This window comes from Pelophylax lessonae, assembly GCF_965119305.1.
Source record: "Pelophylax lessonae genome assembly, chromosome: 7".
Lineage (NCBI taxonomy): Eukaryota > Metazoa > Chordata > Amphibia > Anura > Ranidae > Pelophylax > Pelophylax lessonae.
The window spans coordinates 239,155,066-239,170,178 of record NC_138774.1 but is presented as its reverse complement, the minus strand read 5'-3'; the positions used below and the strand labels follow the sequence as shown (position 1 = coordinate 239,170,178).

Here is a 15,113-nt window from a genome sequence, read left to right as displayed (position 1 = left end):
AGAAAATATATTTGACTTCTATAGCTTGCTTAGGAAGACCTTTAACCCCTTCATGACCAGAGTGATTTGATGGCTGGACACCCAGGCCAAACAAAACAGCATCAGCATGTTTTGGTAAATGAACATTACCTGTTTTAATAATCTACATACCTCAATCATCTTTAATTTTTTTAAGGCCATATAAGGTTTTTATTTGGCACACTTTCTTAATTATAGGCTGGCTAATGCACAAACATGTAAAATTTGATTTTTTCCACCATTTTCTTTGTATATTTTTTTAATACTGTAATTGCATCTGACATTTACATTATTAAAATTATTACAGTATTAAATAGATTGTACTGCAGATGTCACTGCAGCCTGAAGTTGGTGGCGTTTGTCTACAGGCTGAAGGTTTTTATTTTAGTGAGGCCTCCAGCCTGCCAGTGACCACTCTCTTCGGCACCCAATTGTCGATGGGGAACCAAGCTGTCAGTGATAGCTGAGACTGAGAGCCAAAATGTTGGCTGCTGCTCCTTAAAAGGGAATCTTTTTTAAAAATGTATCTCCAGCATGGGGCATCATGATGGGGAGTATTTATTCACAGATTGCAGGTGGGAAAAGACATAATGAAAATTTACTAAAGGGTTAGTCCAACTAAAACTGATATACCAGTTTTTGGCAGATATTTTGCAGGGGTCTTCAAACTATGGCCCTCCAGTTGTTCAGGAACTACAATTCCCATCATGTCTAGTCATGTCTGTGAATGTCAGAGTTTTCCAATGCCTCATGGGATGTGTAGTTCTGCAACAGCTGGAGGGCCGTAGTTTGAGGATCTCTGAGAGAGTAAAACTATCAGACTTTTATATCCCTTAGGGTTTCTATCAGTGAAATATATGTTTTCAGTTTAAGGGCATGCACTCAATTATAAGTGTGTCCCACTCTCCTTGTTAGATTTGGGCATTTAATGAAAAATACATCTGGAGAAGGAACATGCACAATTCCCAAATGACCAGGAACAGAATCAGGAATTATATCTGGAAGTTCTCATTACTGAAGTTTGCAAGGTATAGCTGAAGCCAGGACTGACTCACCCCATCAAGCTCCATCTGTAAATATATTATAACTTTAGGGTGGACTGGCTCTTTGAAAATAACCTATAACCTAATTAATTTTAAACTATAGCAAAGCGTGACATGTTTATATCCCTAGTGTATCATATGCTCATGATCATAATTCACACACAAATTCCTGCTAGTCAGTGAATGCAGTCATAATCCTTAAAGCTGAATTCTGGGCAAAAAAAACATCATTTAAATGCTATCCTCGATAGCCATAATGAGTATAAATCTACCTTGAGTGTACAAAATACCTTTACAAATCCAGATATCACCTTGTAAAAGTAGCAGTGAATTTATCACTGTGTTGTAAATAGCCTGAGCAAAGCTGTGGGAGGGGCCTAACAGGCTCCACCCACTAAATGCTGCCTGTAGAAAACTACAGGAGGGAACGGAGAAATGACCACTCATCCTGCACAAGGAAAGAGAGCAGCAATGACTGGTCTTTATTACAGAAAGAACAAGTTTCACCCTGAATTACTGTACAGATCTGAAAGAAATACAGAAAGCACAAGTTTTAAGCAAGCATACACACGACTCATGTTTTTAGACAATATTTGCTTATCCCAGCATTTAGCTTTAGGCTCGGTTCACACTAGGGCGACCTGTGAGGCGACCTGGTCGCCTCACAGGTCGCCGCAGGTCGCCTCCCATAGGGAAGCTGCAGACCCGTTCTAATAGGAGCGACACAAGTCGCTCCGACTTTAGAAAAAGGGTCCGGAGCTTCTTTGGGGCGACCAGGAGGCGACCGCCATAGACTTCAATGTTATGAAGTCCGTGGCAGCCGCTCCGAGGTCGCGGCGCGCTGCTCGCACCGCGACCTCGGAGGTCGCCACCCGAAGTAGCGTCGCGGTAATGTGAACCGGCGCTGAAGAAATGGTTGCAAGAGTATCAGTTGGTGAATAAACACCATCAACAGTGCAATGTTTATAGTAAAAAAAAGTCTGTTCTACTGACACTCAATTTCTCAGACTTTAGATAGGAAGATCATTGAGTGCCGGGTCACACTTATGCGATGCGGGAAGGCTGCGAATTCGCAGCCTGTTTACGCATCGCAAACGCACCCCTGGCAGTTCAACTGCCATATGCGATATGCTGGGGGTGTCAATGAAATCTTAACGACACCCCCAGTTTGATCGCATATCGCAGTGCGATCTTTACAGTTCGCACAGGATCGGATCGCACAAGTGTGAACCACTGTGCGATCCGATCCTGATGCGGCTGAAAAAAAGGGTCATGTGCGACTTTTGTGCGGGTGCAGTGCGAATTCAGCCATACAAAGTGTATGGCTGAATTCGCACCGCACACCCGATCGCATGTAATGAAGGAGCAGTGCGCTCCGATATTACAGCTCCGATATTACATGTGAACGCCCAACAAGACAAATCCTATTCATTTCAATGGCCCCTGTTTACATCTGAGCGTTTTGACGTTTTAAGCAAAACGCCCAACGCTCAAAAAAGTACATGAGCTTCTTTTTGGGCAGATTACAGGCGTTTTTATTTTTTTCCATTGGTCACTTGTCAACCTAAAAATGCCTGCACAAAAACGCCTGTAAAACGCCTGAAAAAAACGCCCATAAAAATGCCTGAAAAAACGCCCATAAAAACGGCTGTAAATAGCAACGCCAAGATGTGAATGTAGCCTTAACGGTTCTAGAGCTAGGGAAATCTGAATATACAAATCTTGACTTTTGAGCTTGACTTTGGCCATGCTCTTCATTTCTGCTGAGCCACCCTATTGGTCATTGAGGCCTTCTATCATGTCAGAAGATCAACTGAAAGCTTGTAAGATGAGAAGATCAGTTTCTATGTTCTGCTTAAACATTTTTGCTTCACGTCAGATTGATCACAGCTTTTTCTGCACAACGCCTCATGGGATAGGTCTTTTTGGCCAAGATTAGGGCAATTTTTGCCACAAAGCCTAGCCACTGTCTTGCATATTAGCTCTTTTATTTATTTTTTTCTCACTTTGTACTTCACTACACTTCTTTTGTTTAACCTTTCACTCAGGATTTTAGGGTGTGTGTGTATTCAGGTCTATCATGAAATCTAGGGGAAGAATGTGTGTCCATCAGGTTCCTTCCTGAGGAAGCCTTGAGCAAAACGCGTCGACTTGCTGGGGACCTACATTGACCGCATTCCACCTGAGACCTATCTTCCATCCTACACAGACTTTTGGGTTTTCCCTCATGGGATGTATTTCTATGTTCAATGACTCTTATTAATGGATTTTATAGGAATTCTTTTTAATGTGTTTTGTCCTTGTGAACATGTGCATGATTGCCCATGTTTTTTACTTTAAAATTCAATAAAATGCAAATTGTTTTATAGAAGTTGGTTTTGTGTGTGATCCTTCTACTCCCACTGGCCCGCAAAGCCCCATCTTTCTCTATCCGGTTTTTCGTATCCATATTAGGGGTAAGGGCCTATCTACACGGTATCCTTGTTTGTGTCAGGTTCCTTCCTCTGATGCCTTTGGTGGGGGAGGAGGTTCTCTTGGGGAGAGCCCCCCCATCGAGTACTCGTTGGTCGGCTTCGGCAGATCACGAGGAGAGAGGTCCGCCGGGCCTTTTGGCTAGGTGGACCTGAGTGTGCCTTGCCCCCTTTAGGAGTCTTGTGCCCCAGGGTGTGAGGGAGGGGTCCATCATTGGGAGGGGACCATGACACACATCTTAGTGCCCTTTTTCTGTGTGTTCAAGTGCTATCCTTTGGTTCACTTTGGTGTTTTTGTTTTTGCGCACCGTACCGTGGGCTCAAAAAAAAAAATCAGAAATGCTTGGGTTTGTGACAAATTTACTTTTCTTGATCCAAAGCTGGCCATATACTATGTGGAGTTCACCCAGTGAATGATAAACAGGCAGAAATGCACTACGTGGATGGCCCTCTTTTGCCTGATATCCTTCAAATTAAAATCAAAAAAGCCAGATGGAATCTTGTTTGGATGTACAGCGACTGTGGGTACTCTGACTGTGTATGGCAGCTCAACACAAACTTTTCATCTTAGCCTTAAAAATCTGTTTAATTTATCAGCCCCCTGAATCTTTAGCTCTGAAAGATATCACCCCTGTCTCAGCAGCATTGATAAGAGCAAACAAAATGTATCCAGTCTGTTGCGACTTGTACATATTGGTCCCAAATTCTTATAGTCCCTCTGCAGCAACAGTAGAAACAATACTCCTCTGTTCTGGGCAGAGTCCTTCACCATTATGTCAGTGTCTATGGTGTTTTTGATCTTGTGCCTATCTTCTAAACCAGGGATATCAAACTAAATTTCATCGTGGGGCCGCATGAGCATTATGGTTGCCCTCAAGTGGCCGGTTACATCCGTAGGATTAGATGTCCAGAGCACCCCATGCCCTCTTACACGAGATGTCAAAACCCCTCCGACCATCAGAAGTCAAGAATCACCCACCCTTCCTTACAACACAAAGCACCCCCTTACCTTGTGCTGCTGCCATGAAGAAGATGCGGGTGGATCTGGGAAGAAGTACAGGGACTGGAGGAGAACCAGAAGAGGGCTGGAGTCCGCTTCCAGAGTTTGCTGAATGCTGAGACCAGAGGAGGCAAAGGCAAGGTGGTGTTACAGCTGCACAGAGAGGCGCAGGATCTGTAGGAGGAGTTCTGCCCTCCTCTCTGCTGCAGACTGGTGAGAAGGGGGGTGGGGAAAGACGAGCCTTTCTGCCCCTGCACAGAGGAGTGCAGGATCTGGCAAAGGAGCTCTGTCCTCTCTGCTGCCGACTACAGAGACAAGGTGGGGGGCAGAGACAAGAGGGGGGTGCAGCAGGAGAGGTGCGAGGGCCACATGAAATGGCATGGGGGGCCGCATTCGGCCCTCGGGCCTTGTGTTTGACACCTGTGTTCTACACGGTCACAAACACCAGAAGGAAAAACTGTAGACCTTCAAAACCTTAGAACATTCAAAAGTATGATGGAGTGATGCAGGAGCAGGTCAATCTAGGGAGCTTCTTATGACACAAACATTCCCATCTGAAGGACATTTGTCATGGTAGAACTATATGGGCTGCCTTTCCTAAACTCCTTCTGATAAGTCTAGTTGTCTGGCTGACATCAGGTTCTTCTGACTCCAATAAAAACAAACAAATCACCTGCGCTCTGGTGAAGAAGCTCTGATGAAGGTATATCCTTTGAAACGCATCAGCTAGTTAGGATCCTGGAGAGGTCCACCTGTTCCGCGGAACCTGCCAAGTCGGTGACTATTGAGCTATGGAGGATAAGCTCAATGAGTGATTTTTATTCAGGTGTTTGTGAGTGTGATGGAACTGACCCACACTGTGCTCGAGTGCTTCTGTCAGTATACCATTTCCTCCAGTCTTGAAGATAGATATCAGATATTACAGCTGCCTATTGCAACAACTAGGTAGAACTCGTTTTAGCTGCAAATCTGGAACTGTTTATTGAACAAACTCACACAGAATATATACCACACAGGAGGACACCCCCCTCCTGATCATATTACCCTAACAACGTAAACTGTAACCAGAAACACAATTAACATGCGCTAATTAACTAGTCTCTTAACCCAGCCTGGATGACTAGACTATCCGGCCCCTACAACAGTGAATACAAAGGACACATTATTACAAGTATAAACACATCCCACAAGGGTTTGCTAGCAGAGACAATAGGTGTTCCAATGAACAATTCACCATGGAATCCACATCTAAGCAATGCTTTGATTATTCAGGAGTCACGAACTTCATGGCAAAGCCCATACAATGTTCCATAATTCTGATACAGTGGAATTTATGTATCATAGATTTCTTCAGGGATATTGTGGAAAAATATTACTGTCCCATTTGAAGTAATCCAAACCATATTCTCAGTGTTCATTAGGTAGTTGTTCCTCATTTTCTCGGTCACCCTGTGCCCCTAATAGACACAGGGTGACTTACACATAAGAGGGACCTAGGAAGCTGAGACAGGGATTTCCCAACCTCTCCAAGGTAAGTTCCACAGGCCTCCCAACCAAAGTGGGAGCTGTCACAGTGAGTACATGTTTTGTTGCTTTTATATTAATAAATGTTGTGGGATAATGCACTAGGCTGGTGAGCTCTCTTTTGTTTGTTTCTTCTGACTCCAATACTTGAGTCAAAGACCCAAAACAAGTATACAATAAGTGATGCCAGGACACTTATACTTGTTCTGAGTGAGTGACTCAGAATGTATTGAAGCCAGCATGGAAGCCAGGAAACTAACATTTTCACAAGGAGGACAGAAATGGCATCCCAACTAGAGAATTTCTCTCATTATGGTCCTCCTTTAATTAGATAGAATAGAAGACCCGTCACCTGAGCCAGTTAGGTTGTGAGCCGAGGATAGGGACATCGGAGATTATGTCACCTGGACTTTGAAAAGGGGTTTATAGGGACTGAAGAGATGCAATGTTGGGATAAAAAAAAGGAGCTGGGGCAGCACAGCGATGGAGGAAACTTTTAAGAAACAAATCTGACTTGCTTGAAGGCCTTAAAAGCAAAATTCATTTCTCCACTAATCTTTGCTTCAAACTACACCTGCTGGCCTTTCAATTGGAGTCTTACTATCTAATACTAGGAGGTCACAGAGTTGGGGAGTAACAGTAGGACCTGGTTGCAGTTTCGGGGGGGGGGGGATGAGAAGAGGGGAAGGGACGGACACGTGTTTAATCTGCATTTTTCTTTCAATGCTTTTTATTGAGTTTTTACGTTTTCAAAGTTTAACAATACAAATCAGAAAAATACAGCAGAAACAATAATCTTATATATGAGAGTGTCAATAATGCAATATGAAGATGAATAAGGGTCCATTCACACTAGCGCGACTTGTCAGGCTACTTGGTCACCTGACAAGTTGCGGTCGGTCGCTCGCCATTGAATAGTACAGGACCCGTTCTAATAGGAGCGACACAAGTCGCTCCGACTTAGAAAAAGGGTCCTGTACTACTTTGGGGCGACCTGGAGGAGACTTGCATTGACTTCAATTATATGTTGTGCACCGCGACTTCACAGGTCGCCCCACAAAGTCGTGTCGCGCCAGTCTGAATGGGCGCTTAGGAAAACAACGGACATCATAGAAGAGCAAAAATCAAATAGAACAGTTATAAAGTTCAGAAACGATTGAGGGAGAATCGAGAGGTACTAAGGCCTAACATTCCCAGAGGATAAGTATGAACTTTCTCCCTCTTAAATCCTGCTAATCAAGGGAGTATATCCTGTCTCATTTTGGCCAGAGTTAATCTGAATTTTTAATGCCCCCCCCCCCCCCCCCCAGAAAGTGGTAGTAAACCCTTACATATACCCAGTGAAGTGACTGGCCTCAGGTGATACACAGAGATTAAACAAATCCTCCTACATAAGTGGTACCTGTCTATCTACAGTTATCTTTCCACTACATCCATTCAAAGTGCAGAAATTCCACAGGATCTCTCAGCTCTAAAAAGCAGGAGGCGGACAGCTGAAGTTACATTCAGTGAAGAGAGCTCTGAGAGCTGATTGGAGGGAAGGGACACACCCATCTTCCCACAGCACACAGGAACAAAGCTGAGGCTGTCAATCACCCAGAGGTCCCTCCTCTGTCACCAATTTTCTCTTGGTGTCAAGAAAACTTGTCAGAAGTGGCTCATGTAGATAGCAGAGGAATGAAACAGTGGGCAGAAATGACACTTAGTGCTCTGGGTTAAGATAAATACACACTACAGAGGGGGTATGCTTTGTCCATATTTCATGTCTGAGGTTTACAAACCACTTTAATCTGCACAGCCAGTGTACACATGTTGGCAGATGCAATTAGATTTCCTGACACTAAATGTTTCTGTTCCTATTAGGGTATGGTAAAGGGAAAGTTGTAATTAGGTGTTAGCTCCCTTTTAGAGAAATCCCTCCTCTAGTGATGTAATAGGTGGGTTTAATGCCTATATATATATATATATATATATATATATATATATATATATATATATATATATATATATAATATAATATATATATATATATATATATATATATATATATATATATATATATATATATATATATATATATATATATATATATATATATATAATATAATCTATATATATAAACAGTGGTCAGATGGGACATGGGAGCCAAACACCCCAGGTCTGCTACACAGAGCTTTACAGGGCTGAAGTCCCTTGCAAGGTGGTACAGAACACAGAAGGAACAGCTGTAGTCACCCTATCTCCTCTGACCTTCTTCTGCGGGTCCTGTAAAAGAGTGCATAAGACCTTGAAGGCCAGGCTCCTCTGATGAGTAGTGGTGAAGTGTGCCACCTGGGAGTGTGCCTGTCTGGGAAGAGCTATGGAAGGGACATTTGGAAGAGAGTGGTATACTAATGAGAGGACCTTGATCCTACTTGGTGATGGAAGCTAAGCTGTGGACTTCTGGGACCACTTCCCCATGTATACTATCTATGGTGCTCCCAAGGAAAGCGCAGTAAATGCATTTTAGGTCTACACATTCCATTATTCTTAAATATTAGGGGCTACAGCTGAGGATGTCGAGAGCAGACCTTTGGCCTGGAGTTTGACACAATATGGCGGAGGGGGTCATCTAAAACAGGAGGGTAATTGTCCTATCCAAGAAGAAGCGGGGAGGGGACTTACACAATCTTGTGCCAACATCTGTCCTTAATGGACCCTTACACACTTGCCATAGCAAAAATGATTTCCCCCTGGCACTTGGCGGGCAGTACCACCCAATGAACACAACCCATTCATGTAATGCATGCAACTGCAGCATGGTGGTGCAGGTTTTAGGGGTTGAAATAGATGGTGAGGAGGTGACATATAATTTCTATACTGCCTGTCAAATACCTCTGAGGAGCCTAGAAAGAGTTGTCCTCATTGGAAGATTTACTCTTACCTCCTTTTAATTGTTGAATTTCCGATCACTTTTTGTATTAGTGACATGGTTGCGAGCACAAACAGTGAGGGCAGAGGCGTAACTAGATCCTTCAGTGCCCCGGTGCAAGAAACCATGAAGGGCCCCCCGTACCCCTGGCTGGGGCCCTTCTCTTCAAGCCTGTGGCTCTTCCCACTCATCCTGGGGCCCTTTACTCTCATTGTGGGGCCCTTCATTACGGTCCCGCAGTGGGACCCTTTCACAAGTTCTGCAGTGGGCCACATTCCTGCCATCTTGGCGCCTCCCCACAGTGGTGGAATGCCAGGGCCCGGTTGCACATGTGACATTTGCGATCCTGGAAGTTCACCCACTGGTGTCAGTAGTTTTTATTTTTTGGTATTTTAATTGTATTATTTTTTTATCATTTTATTTTATTTTTTTACAATGTCACTGAGTATGACTCTGTCCATTCAGAAAAGTAAGGAACTGGTAAATTACATATTTACCAACCCCTTCCTGGTTCTCTATTGTGACACATCCCCTGCAGCAGCCGACAGGAGTGGGGAGGGAGCACAGTGTGGGGGGGGGGCAGCAGAGTAGGGGGGGGGGACCAGGGGAGCACACAGGGGACAGAGAAGGCGGAACACAAGGGAACTGGATAGGAGGAGTGGCAGGGGCAGCATACAGAGGAACCAATCTCCTCCATTTTCCTCCTGCAGCTACAGGAGGAAAAAGGAGGACAGTGATTTCTCTACATGCTGCCCCCCGCCGCCCCTCCTACCCAGGTGTACAGGGGAGCCACCTTGGCCCCCTGGAGCATGGGGCCTGGTTGCAATTGCAACCCCTGCAACCCCTGTAGTTACGCCCCTGAGTGAGGGTATAAATACATAGAGGGGACACAGAGCACAATAAAAAAAAAATCTAACAGGGGATCTAATCCTTTACCGATTCTATTCAAACTAAAAAAAAAGAAAAGGTTTGTACGCATACACTTGTATTGGATGCCCAAAGACAATGGAAACAGTCATATCCAACAAAGCCTGTTTGAATTTAATGTGGCTTCTACGGAGAAATGATTTAGGCACCACAGTATTTACCTTCCATAAAAGAAAAATGTCTGATCTGCCAATCACAGCTTCCAAGTAGACCAGTTCACATTCTAAAAAAAGGCCTTTCTGTTGTCACGGCGTTGACTTATCCCACAACTATATCATTTTACAGGAAAGAGAATTTGCCAGGGCATATTATGGTTTAAAAGTCCAAGCGAGGTCTGGGTAGTGAATGGTCCTGCTCTTGCCTTCTTGCATCATACGGTTTGCAGGAAGATGCCGATCTGTAAAGTCATGCTACCCTGCGGGGCAGCATTCAGCCTCTTTCGCTCCCTTGCACAGCAATCCTCCTGCCAGGAGATGACATTACTCGCTATGTGTAACAAAAGACACTGTCACTGCATGTTCCCCCTCCAGGACATCAGCAGTTGTTATGATGGCCAGCCAAGCTTGAAGAGGGGATGCTCTTTGGAAATACAGTTAAAGAGCAATTTAGACTGTTTGTGTGTAATCTATTAGACAGTTATGAGTTCCCACTAGCCACTTCAGTAACATTGTGCAACAAATTTGCAAATCCGTACAAGCTATAAAAACCTAAAAGAAGAAAGTCATTTTTACAGGGTGCTGCAGGCAAGCTTTGGTATTATTGTATGGCCCTTGGTCCCCAACTGCAAGCAATCTGTAGCTTTCATCAAAATAATACCTGGCGATCCTGCCATGAAGGTCCACATATAGGTGACAACACAGAAGAACAACTGGGAGACGGGGTCAGAGTGTTGTCACCAGGCCATTATTTGTCAGAGAATAGATGCAGGCAGGGCCGGCCCTACCATGGGTCCTGCTGGGTCCATTGGACCCAGGCAGAACTTTGAGAGGGTCGGCAAATTGACGCCCAAGATTCTTCTTCCAGCAGTTTTGGGTGTCATCAGTTTGTGGCACTTTACGGGTGGTATTTCCCATCTCATACTGCCGCCCGTAGTGCAAAATGATGAGTATGAGGAGGTGGAGTGTCTCCTCCAGGGAACGTCCCTCACGTGATCGGGGTGTGTAATGACGTCAGACATCAGCGCACTCTATCTCACACAGGGAGCCATGGCGGACACAGGAGTGACCGGAGGACTGGGGGAAGACAGTGGGTGTTTGGTGGAATGGTCTGGTGGTGAGTTATGGCAGAAGATAACAGTATATATATAATATTTTCTAAATTTTATATTTATATAAAATAATAGATGTAGGGGCCTTTTGGTGGGCGCAATTTTTTTTTTAAGGGAGTGGGGGCAGCATTTCATTCTTGGACCAAGGCAGCACAATGTCTTGGGTCAGCCCTGTATGCAGGAACACCCATTTTGGAGTTACCCCTTGTCTCCGCCCCTACCTACCCCCTTGGTTCCACCTGTTCCTTGCTGGCACCCCCTACCCACCTCCCAGTTATGCCCCTTTTGGAGAATACAGAACCAAGTAACATTTGTGGTACTAAGAAATTTGTATGGAATATGTTAATACCAAGAAAAGCAGTAAAATAGATCCCACTGCAGCCAACAATAGACCCCCCCCCCCAGCAACAATAGACACCCCCAGCAACAATGCACCACCTGCAACAAAATTCCCCACCCCTCCAGGAACAATACAACCCGGGCAGCAACAACAGATCTCCACACAGACAGCATAAATAGACCCAGCAGTCAGCTACAATAGTCAGCTACAATAGACTGATCCTTCAACAGTGGATCACAGCTACAACTGACACCCCAGAACCATAAAGCCAACCCCCAGAAACAATAGATCCCCCACCAAAATCAAAATATACCCCCCCAGCAACAATAGACCTCCACCTGCAAAAATAAATTCTTTCCAGAGATAATAGGTTCCCTAGCAGCAGCAATAGACCTCCCCAGCAACAATAATCCCCACCCCAAAAAAATACATTCCCTCCAACAACAATAGATCCCCCAGCAGCCAGCACCAATAGACACTGTAGCACAAATCAGCACTCCTTGCCGTACAGTGCAGGAGGTGCGTTCCCGCTGAAAAAAAGCCCTGGTTGTCACCCTATAGCAGGAGGTGTCTAAACAACCAGGCACCTCCTGTTATGGGGTAACAACGTTGTGACCCTGTCTCCCAATTGTTGTTCTGTGCTGTTACCCTGTCATACAGGCCATGCAGTCGCAGGAGGTCGTCCTGAGAGCCAGAGGAGTGGTAGAGAGGAGCTGAACCCAGAGGTCGAGGAGAGCTGACTGAGAGGGGAGACATTGAAGACCATGTAAATACAGTATCGTGAGTACAGGGACTCATGTCAAGGAGCCTGACCTGAGGAGGGCCACCCCTGCTAGTAGGACAGTCAGTGGATGGGTGTCAGCCGAATAAGAGAGAGAGAGGATACTAGGGAGAGTGTCCTGAAGAAAACTAGTTGTTCACCAAGTGATCTTAAGAATAAGAGGCTTAATCCACATTCATCCGAAGTGGCAGGATGAATCAACAGCCTGGCTGTTCCAAATCCATACCAAAGCAGAAAAGATAGAGGAGTCCTCAATCACTGTGCATAGGTAAAGATGGAGTATTCCACTATTTCCTTCTCCTATCCCCAATTTACAATAAACCACAAAAAAAAATACCCCTGGACTGATTATTGGAGTGTGAGCCAAGGAGAATCAAGGACTTGTCCTTACATTATGGTGGGGTGCTGGTAACCAGGGGGAACCTACAGAGTAAATATCAAGCAGTCCTTACGGGGGCAGTGCTACATATCTTAATACCCTGCATGAGATCCACGGTCTGGGAAAGCATTTAAACACATAGCTGGAAACCCATTGATTTACAGGATTGAATCTGAGTGCAAATAATGAAATTTTCAAAGGATGCTAATGTTTCCCCAATGTTTAGGCAATGATCTGACAGTCTACATGGGTGAAAACAAAAGACATAAATGTCCATCAAAAATGAACACTTTACCTGGGCAGATTGGAAACTTTTGGTGAACTTGCTGCTGTTTTGGGGGAATGCTTAGGGTCTCCAAACTTTTCAGTATCAGCACCACATCATAAATTTTACAAATATTCGTGGACTTCAGAGTCCCCTCTTGCATCAGGTCCCCCATCAGGGTCCCTTCATACATTAGGGTCTCCATCAGAGTCCTCCATATTACATTAGGATAGCCACCAGAGTCCCCCTTATTTATCAGGGTCCACCTCTCATATCAGGGTCCCAATTAGAGCCCCCTATTTACATCAGAGTACCTATCAGAGTTCCCCTTCTATATCAGGGTCCCCATCAGAGTTCCCCTGTTACATCAGAAGCAGAGGCTGATAGCAGGGGGGTATTGGACCAAAGGGACAGCCCCCTACAGGTGTGTATACTTTGTTTTAACAAGTCTTATGCCTAGCTTGCTCCTGTGGATAAGAGGTCAATACCCATTGGTGAAGACTGTATGAGTGGGCGGCGACTGTCAGAGGACGTAAGAGAAAAACCTTTTGTGTGCTGCTCCCCCCTCAAATACTCACCTAAGCCTCCTCTCGATCCAGTGATGTACATGAGAGCCTCGGCTGTCCCGGTTCTCTCTCCTCAATGGCTGAGACACCGCAGCGCGAGCCATTGGCTCCCACTGCTATCTATCACAGCCAGTAAGTCAATTAGGAGAGAGCTGCAGTTCTATGTATCTTATGGGCAGGGGCGAGCACACACCAGTGCCCCCATAGCTTGCTATGGGGGCACTGGTCATGGGGGAGGAGCTAGAAGTGCCGACAGGGGACCCAAGATGAGGAGAATTGGGGCTGCTCTGTGCAAAGCCAGGTAAGCATGACAAGTTTGTTATATTTTATGCACAAAAAAAAAGCAAAGCTTTATTATCACTTTAATCCTCAATCAGTGAATATTGAAGATACGCCACTGACCCTAGCTGAGCTGCGGGCTGGATAAAATCTGAATGTAGTCCACAGGCCTAATGTAATGCAGTTCGTCTGGGGAGAGAACCCTGGTTTCCATGATGATAGAATCATGCTATAAAATGCCTTTTATGTCATGCCAAATGAAGATTTTATAATTCAGATTACACAGTCACGGTCAGTTGTCTACAAAATACAGAGAAGAAAGTGTTTTGCGGTGAGGCTTCAAGCAAATGAACAGGTCAAACTCTGGTGTAGAACAATGAAGGACACTACCATCATTCTCTATCTGCTTAATCCTGTAAGAGATGGGTTAAAGCAAACTTCACTGGCTGGACAAGACTTTCCTTTTCCTGGCCAAGGCCTCCTATACTTCATGGGGGATTTCAAGGTTAATCCCAGGCCAGCTTAGAAATATATATATAAGCACCTTTCGGGACCCAGCTGGATATGCCATAAGAATAGGGTAACCAGACATCCCCTGTTTCCGGGGACAGTACCCGGACTGAGGACAGTGTCCCCTGACCAAGTCTGTCCCCAGTTTTGTCCCCAGAGTGAGGACCGTATTAACCACTTTACCACCGGAGGATTTTGCTGTCTTCCGTCCAGGCCACTTTTTGCAATTCGGCACTGTGCAACTTTAACTGACAATTGCGCGGTCATGCGACGCCGTACCCACAAACAGAGCTTTCTTTTGGTGGTATTTGATCACCTGTGCGATTTTTACTTTTTGCGCTATAAACAAAAAAAGAGCGTAAATTTTGCAAAAATAACAATATTTTTCACATTTTTTTATATGAAATTCCCCCAAAAATGTAAAAATCAAATTTTTTTTAAATTTTTGGCCAATTTGTTTTCTGCTACCTATGTTTGGTAAAAAAAAAAATCGCAATAAGCGTATTTTGATTGGTTTGCGCAAAAGTTATTGCATTTACTAACAAAGGGAAAGATTTTTGTCATTTTTGGTGTTTTTTTTTTTAACGAGTAATGGCGGCGATCTGCGATTTTTTTTGCGGGACTGCGACATTGCAGCGGACAGATCGGACCCCTGACTGACATTTTTGACACTTTTGGGGGTACCAGTGACATTATTGCAGTAATCAGTGCTATAAATATGCACTGTTACTGTAAAAATGACACTGGCAGGGAAGGGGTTAATTTTATTGGAGAGGGAGGGGTTAATGTATGCCTGGTGCTTACTGATGTGTGTGGGGGGAGGGGATTGTGT

General features: G+C 44.6%; 1 protein-coding gene across 3 annotated transcripts in view; it reads right to left on the bottom strand.

Annotated features, from left to right (window-relative positions):
• Nucleotides 1–15,113, bottom strand: part of ARHGAP4 (Rho GTPase activating protein 4) — a 349,436-nt gene that overhangs the window by 181,501 nt on the left and 152,822 nt on the right. The window lies entirely within an intron of this gene.